General features: G+C 36.0%; 1 long non-coding RNA gene across 1 annotated transcript in view; it reads left to right on the forward strand.

The window, feature by feature from the left end:
• LOC136835223 (uncharacterized) overlaps positions 1 to 19,579 on the forward strand; it is a 137,149-nt gene extending 117,570 nt beyond the window's left edge. Inside the window, exon 3 of the long non-coding RNA XR_010852060.1 lies at positions 19,163 to 19,579. This is a non-coding gene — a long non-coding RNA (uncharacterized lncRNA). The remainder of the gene's footprint in view (positions 1 to 19,162) is intronic.
• The last annotated feature ends 296 nt before the right edge of the window (positions 19,580 to 19,875 follow it).

A 19,875-nucleotide genomic window follows, 5' to 3' on the forward strand; every position in this document is an offset into this window, starting at 1 on the left:
GGTATGTTGATCACCCACCCTCCAATCATCAAACATACCAATTTGCAGCCCTCTATCCTCAGTTGTTTTTATTTTATTTAAGGTTAAAGTTAGCCATGGTCGTGCGTTTGGCCCAACAACACAAGTTAGGTATACTTTAGTTTAACCAGACCACTGAGCTGATTAACAGCTCTCCTAGGGCTGTCCCGAAGGATTAGATTGATTTTACGTGGCTAAGAACCAATTGGTTACCTAGCAGCGGGACTTACAGCTTACTGTGGAATCCGAACCACATTACAACGAGAAATGAATTTCTATCACCAGAAATAAATTCCTCTAATTCTTCATTGGCCGGTCGGAGAATCGAACGCGGGACCAACTGAGTGCTAGCTGAGAACGATAACCACCCGTCCAATGAGGAACTAAAACAGGCCACCACCGGGCTGTGGCTGAAAGTTTCATGGGCCGCGGCTGAGAGTTTCATACAGCATTATACGCTGTACAGAAAACTCGATTGCGCCTGCATATAATACTTGTTTTAAGATAAAGTTGAAAAAGAGACGTTTTCATGGGATGCTCTTTCATGTCCTCAATGGCTCCTCTTGGAAACGAGAAGCAATATTCTTTGTTCTTCCTTTTTTTTTATCTAACACCATGAAATGTAATAAACACGGTTTCTTGCTTCCTCAAAGCAAAATTTTGTTCTGAAAAATAAGTCTGAAAGAGAAAGTGCATCAGCTCCGATGGAAATCATAGTTGTTGTGATGCTGACGTTAAGCGTCTGTTATGACAAGTAGCAGTGATTCTGAAGTCGCTTTTTTTATTCTCTATCTCTCTCTCTCTCTCTCACTGAGGGACCTGGAGCAACCCGAACGAACTGTAAGGTCTGTAAGTAAGGTCTTGGACGGGTCGATATCGTACTCGGCTAGCACTCTGCTGGGCCCGCGTTCGACTCTCCTGCCGGTCAATGAAGAATTAGATGAATTTATTTCTGGTGATAGAAATTCATTTCTCGGTATAATGTGGTTCGGATTCCACAATAAGCTGTAGGTCCCGTTGCTTGGTAACCAGTTGGTTCTTAGCCACGTAAAATAAGTCTAATCCTTCGAGCCAGCCCTAGGAGAGCTGTTAATCAGCTCAGTGGTCTGGTTAAACTAAGGTATACTCTCTCTCTCTCTCTCTCTCTCTCTCTCAAAAGACGATGAAAACTGATGCTGCTACTTAGCACCACGTGAGAACTTGAATTATAATGAATTTTAATGAAATCAGACCGCATTTACTTACATCTTTGTAGGCATAGTGGACTTTCATCATGAATTCCAATACCGAAAGAAAAAAATTCTCCATTTTGGAGATGTTCACTTCGATCACTTTGCTCGACATTAGTCAATATCTTTGTCTCGTACAGTGAACCTTGCAAAGCAGAGATATCCAGCCGAAAGTTATTGATTACAGTCTTTAATATAGAACAAAGCCGTGTAATTTAAATTTTTAAAAAGAGCATCTCCTGGACTGTACTGCGACCATCTCTTTTCGATAAAAGACATTTTTCTGACTTTCCTTCCTGGTGAATAATTTCCATTTCGGAAGGAGATTGAGGGAAGCCGCCGTGTTGGTTTGCAATGATTTTTTAAGATTCGATGAAAAGATGGTAATTATCTCGAAGAAAGGCCCCTTCCATTTTATTTGTGTATGTGTGTGCGTGAGAGGAGAGAGAGAGAGAAAGAGAGAGTAGGCTTGTGTTTCAAATGTGAGTCCATTCAACCATTTGGTTAAATATTCCTTACTTCTTTTTTCTTGTCGTACCTCGTAAAGGCTTTACATTAAGAAAAGCAGCCAGGTATATCTGTTGCAGTTCAGGGTAATTACCGCATATGCAATTGTTAAGCAGATTATTGATCTTTTTAGGTTAGGACCAGAATGAGGGGTAACTTTGTTCTCTTAAATGTAACAGGCAGCCTGAGAATTTAATTAAACAAACAAGTCAATTCAACAGTAAACTTCACTTTATATAGTAAGAACAGTGTCGGATCCATGAGCATACTCAGGTATATCAGGGGTGTATGCTTACGGAATAGAGGAAGTGATGTGAACAGAGACAAGCAAAAAATGCGCCGAATTTTCTTCGGCGCAACCGAGTTTTCTGTACGGTGTATAATACTGTATGAAACTCTCAGCCACGGCTCTGTGGTGGCTTGTGTTGTTAGCAACCATAGCGGTGCCAAACGCATGATCATGGCTAACTTTAACCTTAAATAAAATAAAAACTACTGAAGCTAGAGGGCTGCAATTTGATATGTTTGATGATTGAGGGTGGATGATCAACATACAAATTTGCAGCCCTTAGCCTACTAGTAATTTTAAGATCTGAGGACAGAAAAATTACGATTACAGACAAAATAGCCATCTCAATAGTTTTCTTTTACAGAAAACTAAAAACTTGGACAAAGGCTCTTGAAGTATTTCTGTGAAAAACCAAAAGAATTGTGTTATTCTTAATGAGTAAATCTTTTCAGGAGTACACTAAATTCATATAAGACTCTCAATAAACAAAAACAAATCAAGGATCAAAACGTGATTTGATATCATCGTAATTAATTTTGATATCTGGCTTAAAAAAAACAAATATGTTTTAAATATATGATAAAGTTATAATCTACAAAATATCTAGGTAGAAGCTGACAAAAAAAAACTGATTACGTCAGCTTGAAGTATAGCCTCTGAATAAGAAATTCATAGAAATTTTAGCGCATCAGTTTTAATAATCCTGGACCTATGACAGACTATGTTCAGTTAATGGGAATGGGAGCAGTCAGTGCTACGTTTTTTGTTAAATCAAAAGGGTTTTAGCACTTACAGAGCCATTTCTCCTCAGAATTGTAGATTTTCCACAGAATGTCACTTCCTAAGCAATGATTTATAAACGCCAATGTCAAGAATTCTGAGGAAACATCTTCATACTTTAACATTTCGGTAGCCACTGACCCTCGTGATCTTAATGAGAAAGGACACGAGACAGGGATTCACCATCAGGAAATTGTAAAATTTTTCAACAAAACCATTTGTTTTAACCGCGCAAGATGCGAAACCTTCCGATACAAATGAAATTTTTACTACACAAATACACACACGCACACACACATATATATATATATACATATATATATATTTACATATTTATATATATATATATATATACATATAAATATATATATATATATATATATAATTATATATATATATATGAATATATATATATATATATATATATATATATATATATATATATATATATATATATATATATATATATATAAATTTATCTAAATATATATATATATATATATATATATATATATATATATATATAAATATATATATATATATATATATATATATATATATATATATATATAAATATATATATATATATATATATATATATATATATATATATATATATATATATTATATAAACTCATTCATTTATATTGTATGAGAAAATATACGTCTCTTTTTTAATTCGAAATATTTAGACTATACTCTTACGCCTTTTTGCCTCTTTCCTGTTATTAATTGAATTGCTGCAGCAGCTCGTCTTCCACCTCCTCGTCAGTCAGCGGAATTTATTGAAAACGAAAAATATTGAATTTTCTCGTCGTGTAAATAAAAATTAGATATTTCAATGTACCTATTTTTGGTGATTTTTTGAAAAATAGTAACCAACAGGTGTCACTTACCGATAACCTACAACCCGTTCGAATATTTTGCCTTTGTTTCACTTCCCTTTGTCATATCACAGCTAACGCAAATAGTAATGAATTATATATGAAAAGAGAGGCAATTTATTTTACTTTTGTGCTGAATTAAACAAATTTATTTATCTTTGTTTAGCGATTTTTGGTGAATTAAGAAAAATAAGTTGCAAAACATTTTCCAACAGGGCTAACTTCAAATCGTGATATGCTTTATATTGGTTTTAGGGAAATTTTTAACGTAGCATACAACAAAATACAACTCATTTACTTGACAGTGACATGAAATTTATGAATGTAGCATTTAGTTTAATGTTACACGGAACGATCGCAAAAGATTACCGCTGTACATGTTCATCCGGCAACTATATTAACCTGTACAAAGCAAGGCTTGGTGAGCACCTAACGGTCAGTTCATACCTTTGGTAATGACGTAATCATGTATCATAAACAAAAACATTCCTTTCGTGGAGTAATGTAAGACAAACGGTTATTTATTGTTTTGAATAAATACACGTTGATAAAAGATAAAAATGGATATATATCATTCTAATAAATAACCATTAATAAACATTTCATTTTCCTAAATGACCGGAATGCAGCAATAGATGCAAACTGACTGGTAGTTACTCTTCCAGTCTTGCTGTTCGTGGGTATGATGTAGTTGCCAGATGTTCATTTCAAATAAAAGTGTGTGAATCACCGAATTGAAGTTGATGCTTCGTTTTTTTTTTTTTCATGCATATTCTATTCTCGTGATTGTGTGATTCTTCGATCAAATTTATAAAGTGTTGAGATAGCCTCGGGAAGGCCTGTATATATGGTCAACTGGCAACTGTTTCATCCGCTGTCTCTTTCCACCTTGCTTCTCACCGCTTTGCTTGTCGATGATTAATTCCAAACCTCATTTAAACGGTTATAGGTTTTCAGTGTTGATTTTATCGAGGTAATAAACATTTATATTAATAATTGTCATAAATTTAGTTGGGTCAAATGATGGCCAAGTGCATTTTGAATTACATTGTTTTATGACTGAATGAAAGTAATTCTAATACAGTCAAACACATTTGTTTAATCTTTTTGGATATACTAAACTGATTATAGGGTTTGCGGTGGGAGGAGTTTAATGACGTCACCAGCAGAAAAGGTGGTGGTTTTTTACCCAAGCTACTGGCGACTCCCATAACGTTAATGATAAAAGGTGAACAGACTGATAAAAACGAAAATTTTATTCAGTTTGTCTGTGTTTGTGTCTGTCGCGGGGGCAGGGGTTTGACTGTGAGGTATAAACCTTCTTGGGGTCACATAGCGGCCGTGTGCAGAATTTTGTCTGCTCCTTTCAAGTGGTTCGAGTTTCTATAGCATCCAAACATACAAACATTCACTTATATTATAAATATATATATATATATATATATATATATATATATATATATATATAAATATATATGTATATATATATATATATATATATATATATATATATATATATATATATATATATATATATATATATATATATATATATATATATATATATATATATATATATTCTAGGCCTCTTCTAACCTAGCTCAAGGAACAATTGAAGATAGGAATTCTTTGGGTTCTTGATGCCAAACATCTTAAGGTTTTTTTTATTATCCATTTTAAAAAATACTGCATAAGTGTTCCACCTTCATTAATTGCTGCTTCTTTGGAAGTCGATTTGACTCAAGAATGATATACACTAAGTCCAAACTTGGACTTGAAAAAACTAAGTTCTAGAGAGAGCTTGTAAAAAAGGTCTAAGTTCAGTTACTGCGACATGGGCAATACCATCAAACTCCACACACACCATCTGCTCTTACTCTGACTGTTATTGCAACTCTCTGTGTCCTCATCTCTTCTCTCTCTCTTATATGGTGTTTGTTTCTCGTGACAGCTGCGACGTCATGGTTTGAGGTGTGTAAGCTAAGACCTTATTCACCCTATCTCACCTGCTTCATTATTCACTGTTCATTTCATTTTTATATGTATATATATGTGTGTGCATGTATAGAGTTTATATATATATATATATATATATATATATATATATATATATATATATATATATATACATATATAGTATATACATATATATATATAATATATAATATATATATATATATATATATATATATATATATATATATATATATATATATATAATTTCTCTGCCAGCATGGTTGAAGGATCCTTTGGCCAGAGAAGCTGAGAACCTCCAACACGAAATGAGATTCCTAGAGAAGTTCTCTATCAATTTAGTGTTTTTAAAGGAGACCAAGCTGGTAATGACTTGACCAGGAAGCAGACATAACATTAGCCCGCAAAAGTAAATCTTCCCTGAAAATTTAAATAATCGAACTGAAATATTAGAGCACACACTCCTATAATTTCAACAGCGATGGAAGAGTTACGTCTTGAATATAGGCTAACAGATACAGCAGCAAGGTTGTCATTGTCTCGGCAGGGACAGCCAGCTAAGCAATTGCAAGCTCCGTACTTGCAACCATCAAGGAGCTTGCTTCCTTTGTTGGGTACGAAGGAAGAGTATTTCCGACACTTACCCATCAACCCTTCCGCACTTCGTGCCCCATGGCATCAACCAGAAGGCAGTCACCTGCACTTCATGGGGCCACGTTGGGTTAAGTTAGGTTGGGTACTTAACCCAACCTAGCCTAGCTTAACCTGACCTACTCTGTACCTCAACATCCTTAATTTTCTTAGCTCTTCAAGCCTCAGGATCCGAGGATACTCGTTCCCTGGTGCTGCTGGTAAGGAACGGTACCACGGTAGTACCAGCAAGGTTGTCCTTGTCTCGGCAGGGACAACCAGCTCAGCATTGCAAGCTCCATACTTGCAACCATCAAGGAGTCAGACTTGATGCCATTGCTGGGTTCGAAGGAAGACTATTTCCGACTACTTTCCCATCAACACTTCCGCACTTCGTGCCCCATGCCACCAACCAGAAGGCAGTCACCTGCACTTCATGGGGCTACGTTTGGTTACGTTAGGTTGGGTACTTAACCCAACCTAGCCTAGCTTAACCTGACTTACTCTGTACTTCAATATCCTGAATATTCTTAGCTCTTCAAGTCTCAGGATCCGAGGATACTCATTCCCTGGTACTGTTAAGGAACGGTACCACGGTAGTACCATAATCAATTTGTATTTTTCATAACTAACAAACCTTTGGTCATAACGTGTGGGAGAAATTCCCCTACATTAAGACCGCAGGTTTGTTAGTTATGAAAAATATAAATTTCTTAAAAATTTGCCATTTGTTCATACAAAGAACAAGCCTTTGGTCTTAACGTATGGGAATTTCTATAGCTCTTGATAGCGTAGGTGGCCATACTATTTTGGGGTTAAGGTTCTGTCTGCTCTTGGACACCACACAGGGGCGTCATTTCAGATTTTTGTTGTTGGGGGGGCGGGCAAAGATGGTTTGGCGAGTGAAGCGAGCCTAACCAGCTGGGGTTTTTTTGTTTTTGAGCTATTTTATGTGCTTTTTGAAGCCACATGAGCAAGGTATTTCAGCAAAATAGGAAGACAAACAAACATTGTCTGTGATTAGAAATATAGACAGACAGACAGACAGACAGACAGACAGACAGACAGATATAACTTAATGTGGTGACACATTTGAATTTCGGTAGTAATAGTGGAAAATAGGGATAATGGAAAACCCGCTGCTGTTACTTCTTGGGGCTTGGGGGTGTGAGGGGGCCAAGATGAGGCTTGGGGGAAACTTGGTCTTGGGGGCAGTTGCACCCCCCAAATGATGCCCCTGACGCCACATCTCAATCGCTGTCTAGCCTCTGGTTATTGCCAAATTATAATCCATTCGCTAGAATTATGATCTTTTTGAAGATCATAAAATAAAACAAAAAGTAAATGATTTACCCTTACCAGGCATCAAAAAGAAACCAGCACTAAACATATTGAAGAAAAGAAAACCTAAAGTTAATTAGCATTACGTGGAGTAGCTTGTGTGAGAGGTCATTTTCTTGTTGATTATTGCTCTTCATAAATAGTCATCGGCATCGTAATCAAATCTTATTTATAAAAGGTAAACTTTTTTACTATTTCATGCTTAAATCTCTCTCTCTCAGCATCCGCTGGCAAATTCTCTTTGCCCAGTTACAACAGAAGGTAATTACCTGGTTCCTATCATTTATCCTGTTCCAAATACTAGAGACATCATCGTCATCTTTAGGCTAAAGAACCTAATGAGACCATCAGGTTTTATGGACAAAGCATTCTGAAATTAATTTATCTCCGGTGTTTAAATTTCTCTCTCTCTGAGGAAGTCCAATATAATGCTGGTATTAATTATCCCGGATAGCTTCTTCTCCATTCCCATTTTCAATTAGGAAATCAATTTAAGACCTCCCAGGAACATAATAGGTCAGTTGCTTCACGTTAATTAACCGCACAGGAGAATGCGGAGGGATTACGTTTTCTGTTCAGATGATGCGTGATATTTAGGACTTGTTTTCGTGGATTACGTTTGTTGCTCAAAACTAGTTATATAGTGCTCACTCAATCCATACCTATACAAGTGCAATACGCGTAATAAAGAATACTTACTGTACTTACATGACTTATATATACATATATATATATATATATATATATATATATATATATATATATATATATATATATATATATATATATATATATATACCGACTCAGTCAGAGAGAAAGCGGACACTTTGCTATCCTTTGTGGACACCCCGGATTATGTATGTAATCAACGGATAGGTTTACTAAAAACAAATGGGTGTTACGACTAATACACACACAAACAAAGCCACTCCAACATCTAAAAAAAAAAAAAAAAACATAACAGACACCTCACACGTCTCGAACTGTCGACCTAACCGCTCAACTCTCCTCGCTGCTGGGAGAAAGGGAGCTGGTGATTTGGTACGATACATGTACATTCGCTACCGGGGTCTAAGCGATGTCAGGCAGGGCAGCCGATGGAGACTACGGTCTACCCCAAAGCCAAATCAATGTCCTTCAAAAGAAGGCATCGTGCTTACCCCATACAAAAAATTGGAAAAAGCACGTTAAAAGAAGGTATATATTATATATATACGTGTGTGTGTATATATTTTACTCTAATATGTAGTTAAAAATGCCCCTTAATATCGGATTTATTTTACCTTGGAAACTACTCACACTCGGAGGGAATTACATTGATAGCGCACTTACCCCGGCCAGGAATCAAACCTGTCTCTCAGGTTTGATCGGAGGTTATGGAACTTTTCCACTTAGCTATCTAGAGGGATAATTTCGGCTCAAGAAAAATGGTTTCGACTTTGCTGTGCATTTTAAGAAATACTAGGCAAGTCTTTTACAGACATATTTGAGGCAAAAAGCTTCTTTATTTAATGGAACACCTTCGAAAATTTAAATGAGGACCTTAGTAACAGTCTTTAATGGGAAACTGGAATTATAGCTTTGTTAAGGAGTTCCAGTTAAACAGAACCTTCAGTCGAAATGCCAGAAAACCGTTGCTAGAAAAAGTCTAGGATACAATTACATTAAAAAAAAAGAAAAAAAATTCCTTCCTTCTAGGAAGGCTTATCAACCGAGGAAACTTATTGATAAAGTCTCTCTCTTCCTCTGGGAAAACCTGTCTAGGAAATGACAGCTTACGAATTTGGCTAATCGAAAGTGGCCTGAAATGCGATGTATCTAATTCAAAATCCTTGACGAATGACAGCCTAAAGTCGCAGATAATTTTTCAGTCTTTGAGAATTAACTGCTCTAAAAACGCGGCAACTTACCTGCAAAATTCTTTGGTTGTTGAATAGGGATTGGATACAAATGGAAAATGTGATTCTCGTGAAGTTGAAAAAAGAGATTAATATGAAATATCTCCTAGATAATGAATAAAAATTTGTATGAATTATTCACTTGGTAATGAATAAAAATTGCATGAATTACTTACTCGGTAATGAATAAAAAGTTATATGAATTATCTACTCGGTAATGAATAAAATATTGCATGAATTATTTACTCGGTAATGAATAAAAAAATTGTATGATTTATTTACTCGGTAGTGAATGAAAAATTGTATGAATTATTTACTTGGTAATGAATAAAATATTTTATGAATGATTTACTCGGTAAAAAATAAACATTTATATGAATGATTTACTCGGTAATGAATAAAAAATTGATATGAATTATTAACTCGGGGAAATAATAAGAAATAAATGTTGAAGAGATGTGTGCTAAAGAACTATTCGCTTCAGCCAATTATCATTTAATCGTGTATTTCAATCGTATAATTAGAGAAGGTCGAACTTTAATCCAAAGAGCCCAGTCATAGAAGTACATCCAGAGTCCCCCATAGATTTTAGAGGCAGATTTCGCCGCAGATCTTATCTTTCTACTCTATAATGCTTTCATAATCAAATCCTAATTAGTTAAACAATCTGAGAGATACGTGGGAAAAGTATTGGACAGATTCCACAGTGATGCAAAGGGAAATCAAGTGATAAAAGATAAAACAAATGAAAAACATCAGAGAATAAAGGAAAGGACATGGGAGTATAGACTGATGTAGCAAACGATATGAAATTTTTGTGCATTGAATGAAAGATCCAGTTTAAAAAGCAAATACCTTGAAAAACAAGGAAAAAAACATTAAATAAAGACTGAGAATAACTCTCCATCAGCAGTTACAAATAAAAGATCTTTCTTGGGACTTATCTTAAGTTCCAGTGGACTAAAAAAAGGATTTTTTAAAATTTATTTAAAGAGGATTTATCATTCTTTACCCCTCGGGTGTCTCTGGCGCTAAGCTGTCAGTTACTGAAGTCCCTCTTCCCTTCTCCTTTTCAATATTTTATTCTAGATTTTCTGTTGATGACCAAGAAACTCTCTCTCTCTCTCTCTCCCTCTCTCTCTCTCTCTCTCTCTCTCTCTCTCTTTAACGTATTAGAAAAATTCTTGATGGGTTTTTTTATATCCGAAAATGTAAATGTAACATTGTCAGTAATTTCTGTCATTAGTGCCGCTGTTCTGCTGTAGTTTGATTTCCAATTCACCTCGCATATATCTTTCTAGTTTTAACTTCCATTCGACTATTAAGAGAGTAATATTCCTCTTGGTTGTCGAATGGATAGGTTCCTCTGTATCAAACCCAAAAGACATAGGTTCGAATTCTTAAAAGACAGATGTGCATATCATGACTAATTTCCTTCGGCTGTAAGTCCTTCCTTAGGTATGGTGAATTCGAGACTGAAGAAGTATTTGTGGATTAAGATTTGTGAGTACAAAAAATCATATATCTTTTTATCTGTGTATACATCTTTCTGTCTATCTATTTCTCTATCTGTCTATCTATATATCTATCTATCTATCTATCTAGCTATCTGTTTATCTATCTTGGTAGCCTAGTGGTTTAAGGCGCGTCACTGAACGTCGTTGGCTTTCGTGTTCGGCAGTTCAAGCCCGAGACGACAGATCACTTAGCAATTATTATTCCCTTGTGGTATATATATATATATATATATATATATATATATATATATATATATATATATATGTATGTATGTATGTATATATGTATATATATACCTGCATATGTACAACAGACTGATAAAATCTTATACCTTTATTTTCTTTTACAGAAAACTAAAAGAAGCCTTGACTGTTGAGCAGTATGTCACACTGCCGATGAGCCTTATAGATAGGGGTATCAAGCAGACATTGTTGTGGAAGCATCCACAATTGTTTAAGCGTGAGTGTGGCAATAACCGGTGTGCTTATATCTTATTATAGCCACCTCCATTTGAGGGAAACAGCTTGATGGTAAAAAAACAACACACCTATATATATATATATATATATATATATATATATATATATATATATATATATATATATATATATATATATATATACATATGATATATATACATACATATATATGAATATATATATGTATATACACATATATGTGTATGTGTTTGAGTGTGTGTGTCTCTGTGACTGCTGTGTTTTATCTTTTATCAATACGTGAAATAGCTAGAATTTCAGCTCTTCCAAAGATTATTGTTGAATAATTATAAACATTGTGGCCTGGTTCACCTAAGCATTTCATGTGGATCGTATTAATGCTTCGAGACTTATGACAATGCCTGTGAGAGATGTCTGAAATGTAATGTAATGGCAAGAGATCTTCCAGCACACCAAGGTGGCTGTATTTCTTGCTCGAGATGAATAGGAAGGAAAACCGAAATGCTCTCTGATGACCAGGAAGATTCCTTATGACTGACCAGGACGATTAAGAATCAGCCCAACAACTTGGCAGATGGCAATTAAGTCATCAGAAGGAGAAAGATCCTCGATTTACTAATGAGTTTGCCTCTCGAAGCCTCTGGAGACTGTCAGGATAGAGAGAGAGAGAGAGAGAGAGAGAGAAGGCATCCAAGGAATTAATGAAATGGTGATGATGAACAACACACCAACGACAAAGTGATCTCATTTCTCACGCACAAGTAGGGGAGAGAGAGAGAGAAGGATAAAGAAGAGCAACAATTCCAGAAAAGAGCAGGAATGTGAAGGAGAGGAATGAAAAAGACTAAAGCGAAATGAATCAAGAGGAGGGGATTAGCAACAACAGATAGAAGCCAATTAAGACGATAAGTGTGACCGAAAGAATTGAAAACAACTCGAACCACAGTGAAAGAGGTCTTGAACGGTTTAAGTCTTCGGATACGACCATACCAGTGGGTTCTCTACTTTGTTTCTCAGATTTCAGGCAAATTAGCTTCGGCTTTTGTTGAAAGGATAGTACTGTTCTTATCTTTCTTTTTCATCGTCTGAATTAATCCACCAAGAAATTTTCCAGTTCGTTGTTTAAAGGGAACACTTACGCTTCTAATGAGAACATTTTTTTCTGTGTATTTTTTTTATTGCTTTGTTTATTTGGTTCCAGAAAGTTGCTTTAATGTGCGTGGTTGTAACCAAAGTTTCGCTGACAGTCGGGGCTCCAAAAATCCACTTCAGAATTGAAATGAAGTTCCCTTTGTTTTAAATACAGAGTGAACCAAAAATAGGTGGACGGTAGATGATAACATTTAAGATTTCATATACAGTTATATCAACTAATACAATTTAATTTTTATAAACAGTTATTACATTTGCAACTATATTTTATTGTACACAATAAAACAATACAAAGGCACTGAAATGTATTATATATATATATATATATATATATATATATATATATATATATATATATATATATATATATATATGACTATTTATCACATCACCGTGATTCATATACAATCAGAAAGCTACAAACGTCCTTTAATATCCAATTCACTCTACCTCGGAAATAATATATTTTTCATATATGTTACCGAAGGGGAATTTTTGTTGATAATAAGTCCACTGTCCCGTGGGATCGAACCAGCGACGGACGAGGAATCAGGCTCACAGTGACGCACTAACGAAATGGGCCAGAGAGGTATAAGTGAATAACATCTCCCGTCAACTCACCCGTCGAACTCAGGTGTTTTGCGTTTGGAGACGATATCCACCCACCTCTGCCATGTTGACCGTGTAGCGCGTTTGTCGCATCGTAACCATATTATGACTATTTATCACATCACACCGTGATTCATATACAATCGAAAGCTACAAACGTCCTTTAATATCCAATTCACTCTACCGGAAATAATATATTTTCATATATGTTAGCCGAAGGGAATTTTAAGTTGATAATAAGTCCACCGTCCGTGGGATCAGACCAGCGACGGACGAGGCCCCAGGACTACAGTGACGCACTAACGAAATCAGCACAAGAGGTATAGTGAATAACATCTCCATCGACTACCCGTCGAACTCCAGGTTTTGCGTTTGGAGACGATATTCACTTACCTCTGCCATGTTGACCGTTTAGTGCGTTTTGTCGCACGTGTATATTATGACTGTTTATCACATCACGTGATTCGCATATACAATCGAAAGCTACAAACGTCCTAATATCCACCTATTTCGGGTAGAGTGAATTGACATTAGGACGTTTGTAGCTTTCTGATTGTATATGAATCACGGTGATGGATAAATAGTCATAATATGGTTACGTGCGACAAACGCATTCACACGGTCAACATAACAGAGGTGGTGGATATCGTCTCCAAACGCAAAAACACCTGAGTTTCGACGGGTGAGCTTGACGGAGATGCACCACTTATACCTCTTTGTGGGGCTTGATTTCTAGTGCGTCACTGTAGTCCTGATTCCTCGTCCGTCGCTGGTTCGATCCTTACGGACGGTGGACTTATTATCAACTTAAAAATTCGGTAACATATATGAAAATATATTATTTCCGAGTAGAGTGAATTGATATTAAAGAGACGTTTGTAGCTTTCTATTATATATATATATATATATATATATATATATATATATATATATATATATATATATATATATATATATATATATATATATGTATTTATTAGAGCCCCTCCACAGAACAAATGGAAAGTTATGAAGTTTTCTGCTATAGCCTATCTCCAAGTACATTATTTTAAGTTTCTATTAAGCTATTTTTCATTTTACATTTTTGTATTTTTCAGACTGAGTGACGGAGTTAGATACAGCCATGGCTAATGACTCTGAGGAAATCAGAAGGATTGACCGAATCTAGGCTATAACCTTCAGAGAGGCTAGGGATGCTGGCGCATCCTTCATTTCACGTTCCTGGATAGCTAAATACATTAAAGGAGATGAATCCTTTGTTAAAAGAATCTGGAACAAAAATCCATATGACTGTCATCGCGAAAAGAGTGAGAATTTTGGAAGGCCTGAAGAACTTTCTCAGGAGTCAAAAGACATCATAGCTGAGGCAGTGGGTAGACCAAGAAAGTCTTTATGTAAATTGGCGCTTGAACTAGAAACAAAATGGGGAAAGAAGAGAGAAGTTATAGTGCTGTATACAGAGTTGAAAAATCTGGTATCAAGCCATTTCATGTTATCAGCAAGCCCAACATCACTCAGCAACAGAGAGAAGACCGTGCATGATTTTGTGGTTCATTTCTTAAATACTGGGATGAAGCTGACTTTCTCCATGTTGCCGCATCAGATGAATTCTTCATTTACACAGTCAGGAAGCCAATCCATAAAAATGACATCATTTGGGCTGCTAGGTTGGACGATATCAGCGATGACGTGCGCTATCGCCAAGTTGTGAAATTTCCTGAATGTTTGGAAATTTTCTCATTTCATAGCCAAACAGTTAATGTGGATCATCAAAGAAAAGGACAGTCATGGAATGGCGAATACTTCAGAGAAACTGTGCTTACTGGTGGAGTATTTCCTCAAAGATCCTGAAAATGTGTTATCTGTTGAAGAAGTCACATTTTTTGCATGATAAGGCACCACGTTTCAAGGCTCTTCAGACACAGGAGCTGCTTCAAAACATTGATATTGATTTCTTCTCGTCAAGTGAATTTCCAGGTAGCTCCCCTGACCTCAATGTGCGTGAAAACATTGGTAGTATCTTAAAGGATCGTGTTGAAGCGAGTACAGTGAACTATGAGGGTATACCAAGCCTCGACGACCTGCAAAGAGAGGTGACCGAAGCGCTCAGGGAAATGGAATTTGAGTCTCAACTTTTTTGCGATTTGCTGAAATCATACCCCTCAAGAATGCAGGCTGTGGTACAGGCAGATGGAGGCCACACAAAGTATCGAATACTCAGAGAGAAACTTAAATAAATACCTGTTCTGAATTACTTTTGTTTTTGTCCATATCAATTTTAGTTTATGCTGTAGAGGGGGGGTGCCTCTAATTTCGAAACACCCTGAACATACAGTACATACACATATATACATACATATATATATATATATATATATATATATATATATATATATATATATATATATATATGTATATATATATATATATATATATATATATATATATATATATATATATATATATATATATAAACACCATCGTTATAGTACAATCCTTAACACAAACCCTATTCCACTTACAGTCCACCTGCTTTTGGTTCACCCATATATTAGACTAACATTAATTTTATTAGTCGAACAATCACATGTCAAGTAACAGAAAATGTTATTTTATTTAGTCATGTTCACCAAGAAAAAAAACTGACAAAAAATAGCAATTATAGAAAGCTGATTGACGTTTAATAGGGGCAAAGTTAGCAGGATTGCTATTGCTTGATGTTCCGCAGGATAGATCAATCTCTGTCTCTTGATACAATATACTGATTCCGAGAGCCTGCCCATTGACTGTTATCCGAAAAAAAATGTTCATGCTACCCAAGATACCTCATAGAAAATTTTAGAATTATCATCTACAGTGTATTACAGTACCCATGCGCAAAGTATTTAGTGAAATAATATTCACCGAAAAATAAACCATTAAGAATAATAAAAGGCGAAAATATCTAATATGCATATTTTGCCAAATAATTTTTTTTTTCACGTATGAAGCTTGTCAGACAGTATTATTGTCATTAAATTGTAAACAGCACTGTTGATATCATAATTTCTGTAAGTTTATTTAAAGAGAATGTCCCATTCGCAACGATCAATTATGAATTTCATTTGCTGTGGGAATATTCAGTTATAATAACACGAATTTTTTTTTAGTAAACCAAAAGATAATATGCATATCTAACTATCTATCTATCTATCTATCTATCATATATATATATATATATATATATATACATGCATACATATATAATATATATATATATATATATATATATATATATATATATATATATATATATATATATATATATATATATATATATACCACCTTTATCACGGTAAAAGAAATCGTAATATAAAATCTAAACAGGACATATGGCCTCAAGGGCTGCATTTTTATGCATTCTTGCTGAGAATGCAAAGGAATCTGACTGAACGAAACTACTTGGCAATCATTAGCTCAATCATTGTCAAATAAATCATCTGTTCTATCAAGCACAATCACTGCGAGAGAAGGTATAAAGCTAATTCTTAAGAATAAAAAGCCAAGAACCTAGGATAGAAGAAATAACGGAAAAGAAGATAAAGAAAGAAAGAAATAAAAACGGCAGTGGCGATAAAAATCCGTAAAGAGAAAAGGGGAAAGGAATAACGAGTTCACCAAAAGAAAAGAATAGAAGACTGCACAGCAGAGCTTAAAGGGAGAACAAGGGATGAAAGCGAGAGGCAATTGGAATTATATGGATAAAATTTGAATGAAGCCAGAGAAAAAAGGTCAAACTGCAAAATATCCTTGAAGCAAAACTTGAGTGCACAAAGAAACTTGAGAGAACTTTTGTGGAAAATTTGAATTGATTTCTAAGTAATGTTTCTACGTGGGAAGTTGATACGAGGAAAAGATTGGGTCATACCTCAAAAGCAAGATTATTTGTTTTCTGTAAAAGACAACTGTTGTGCCGGCTTTGTCTGTCCGTCAGCCCTCAGATCTTAAAAACTACAGAGCCTAGAGAGCTGCAAATTGGTATGTTGATCGTCCACCCTCCAATCATTAAACATACCAAATTGTAGCCCTCTAGCCTGAGTAGCTTTTATTTTATTTAAGGTTAAACTTAGCCATAATCGTGCATCTGGCAACGATATAGTACAGGTCCCTACCGGGCAGTGGGTAGATTCATGGGCTGTGGCTCATACAGCATTATACCGAGAACACCGAAAGATAGATCTGTTTTGGGTGGCCTTGGTTATACACTGTACAGAAAACTCGATTGCGCTGATGAAACTTGGGCGCATATTGATTTGTTTCTCACCATCCGTGTGTTTCCCAAGAATGTTACAAGTTGCATCAGCCAGTCAAGCATCCAGTATGAGGTCATGATTGCTCTGGCCACTCAAGAGACAAGGGGTAATATCATGATTGTAATGGCCAATTAAGCGACCGGTTTGATGGCGTAATTGCACATGCCAGTTAGTATTCAGACATGATGTTGTGATTGCACTGGTCAACCATGTATTCAGATTTGAGTCAGTGATTTTTCACCGGCAAATCAAGCGAATGAATGTGATGGTTAGCAGGTTCTTCATTGCAAGGGTGGGTAGAGCTCTCGGCTAGCACGCTGTTGGCCCAGCGTTCGACTCTCCGACCGGCCAATGAAGAATTAGATGAATTTATTTCTGGTGATAGAAATTCATTTCTCGTCATAATGTGGTTTGGGTTCCACGATAAGCTGTAGGCCCCGTTGCTAGGTAACCAGTTGGTTCTTAGCCACGTAAAATAAATCTAATCCTCCGGGCCAGCCCTAGGAGAGCTGTTAATCAGCTCAGTGGTCTGGTTAAACTAAGATATACTTTTTTTTGTAATGGTTAGCTAAGTGACCGGTCATGACAAAGAGACTGATTTAGTCCTTCAGTTGAAAGTTCCAGATGGTGTGATGGCGCGGGCAATCAGGTGGCCGGATTCAGCGGTATGATTGCACGGTTAATCAGGTGCTCGGATTTGGCGGAATGATTGCACGGTACATCAGGTCCTAGGATTTTGGTGCCTGATTGCACGATTAACCAGGTGCCTGGATTTGGCGTCCTTATTACATGGTTAATTAGGTGCCGGATTTTACGTCCTGATTGCACAGTTCATCAGGTGTCAGGATTTAGCAGGATGACTGCACGATTAATCAGGTATCAGGATTTGGCGGCTTGATTGCACGATTAATCAGGTGCCAGGATTTAGGGGCTTGATTGCACGATTAATCAGGTATCAGGATTTGGTGGCTTGATTGCACGATTAATCAGGTGCCAGGATTTAGTGGCGGCTTGATTGCACGATTAATCAGGTATCAGGATTTGGCGGCTTGATTGCACGATTAAACAAGTATCAGGATTTGGCGGCTTGATTGCACGATTAATCAGGTATCAGGATTTGGCGGCTTGATTGCACGATTAATCAGGTATCAGGATTTGGCGGCTTGATTGCACGATTAATCAGGTTCCAAGATTTGGGGGCCTTATTACGCGTTAATCAGATGTACGGAGTTTGCAGCCTGATTGCACGGTTCATCTGGTGCCCAGATTTGGCTGCCTGATTGCATCTGGCCAGCCAAGCAATCGGGCATGATGACGGAATTGTACTGGTCAATCAGCGGTCAGGCTCGATGGTAATATTACACTGGCCAGCCAAAATACCAGGACGTAATGACGTATCAGTAGCGTAGTTGAGACGGCATGATAACTATATGGTTACATATTATTTAAATATGACCTGCTGATTAGTGCCGATCCCATAGATTGCATATACTTTGAAAGTCGATTAATCCTTTAATGTTGTCTTGTTTTAGCCTGTTTTAAATAGGTATGATTTACATTCTTTTTTTTTTATATACTTCCAGGTTTTATGCTGTTTTCATTCCTGGGCCAATTGTTTTCGGCAACGGTAACACTCGAGAGTATAAGAGGCCACTTGATGCTTCTCGGTGTATGTAAAGGTAAGTAGCTACTTTGTAATTTAAAAACTAGTTTTAAACAACTGTCCAGGATAGTCCAAGAATTCACAGTTTACAGACTGTGGAGGGAAAGTTAAAATGCTTTAGTTGCGTAGTTTAAAAGATATACAAGCCATTTTCACTTTGAACTCTGCTGTTGTTTCTTTTTGTTGATAAAAACTGTATAATAATGAACTCAAGAATCCTGTTCCAGCAATGAATGACAAGAGATAATGTAGAGAAAGAAACAGTGTAATGACTTAAAAGATAAAAAAACATAATTGGTATAAAGAAAAATACAAGCTTAGAAAAAAAGGCACAATTAGCGAAAGATAAGAATACAAATGTTTAGAAAAAAAAGCACAATTAGCGAAAGATAAAGTGAGATTTAGCCTCCAGCTGTTGTTCCAAGTAAACAGTTATTTTTGGCACATTTCCCGAGGGACGGCTTTGTCAGTGGTTTTTCTTCAAAGGAAAACAATGATTTTTCATGTCTCTTTGATAGTCGGGAAAATTTCGGTGTCGGTTATTGAAGATGAGTGTCGGCTCTCCGTTTGAAGTTTAGAACCCTTTTGCTGGACCTCAGTGTGTGTGTATTTTTTTAAAATTACCATTAACAA

Source organism: Macrobrachium rosenbergii, chromosome 55 (genome assembly GCF_040412425.1).
Source record: "Macrobrachium rosenbergii isolate ZJJX-2024 chromosome 55, ASM4041242v1, whole genome shotgun sequence".
NCBI classification, from domain to species: domain Eukaryota; kingdom Metazoa; phylum Arthropoda; class Malacostraca; order Decapoda; family Palaemonidae; genus Macrobrachium; species Macrobrachium rosenbergii.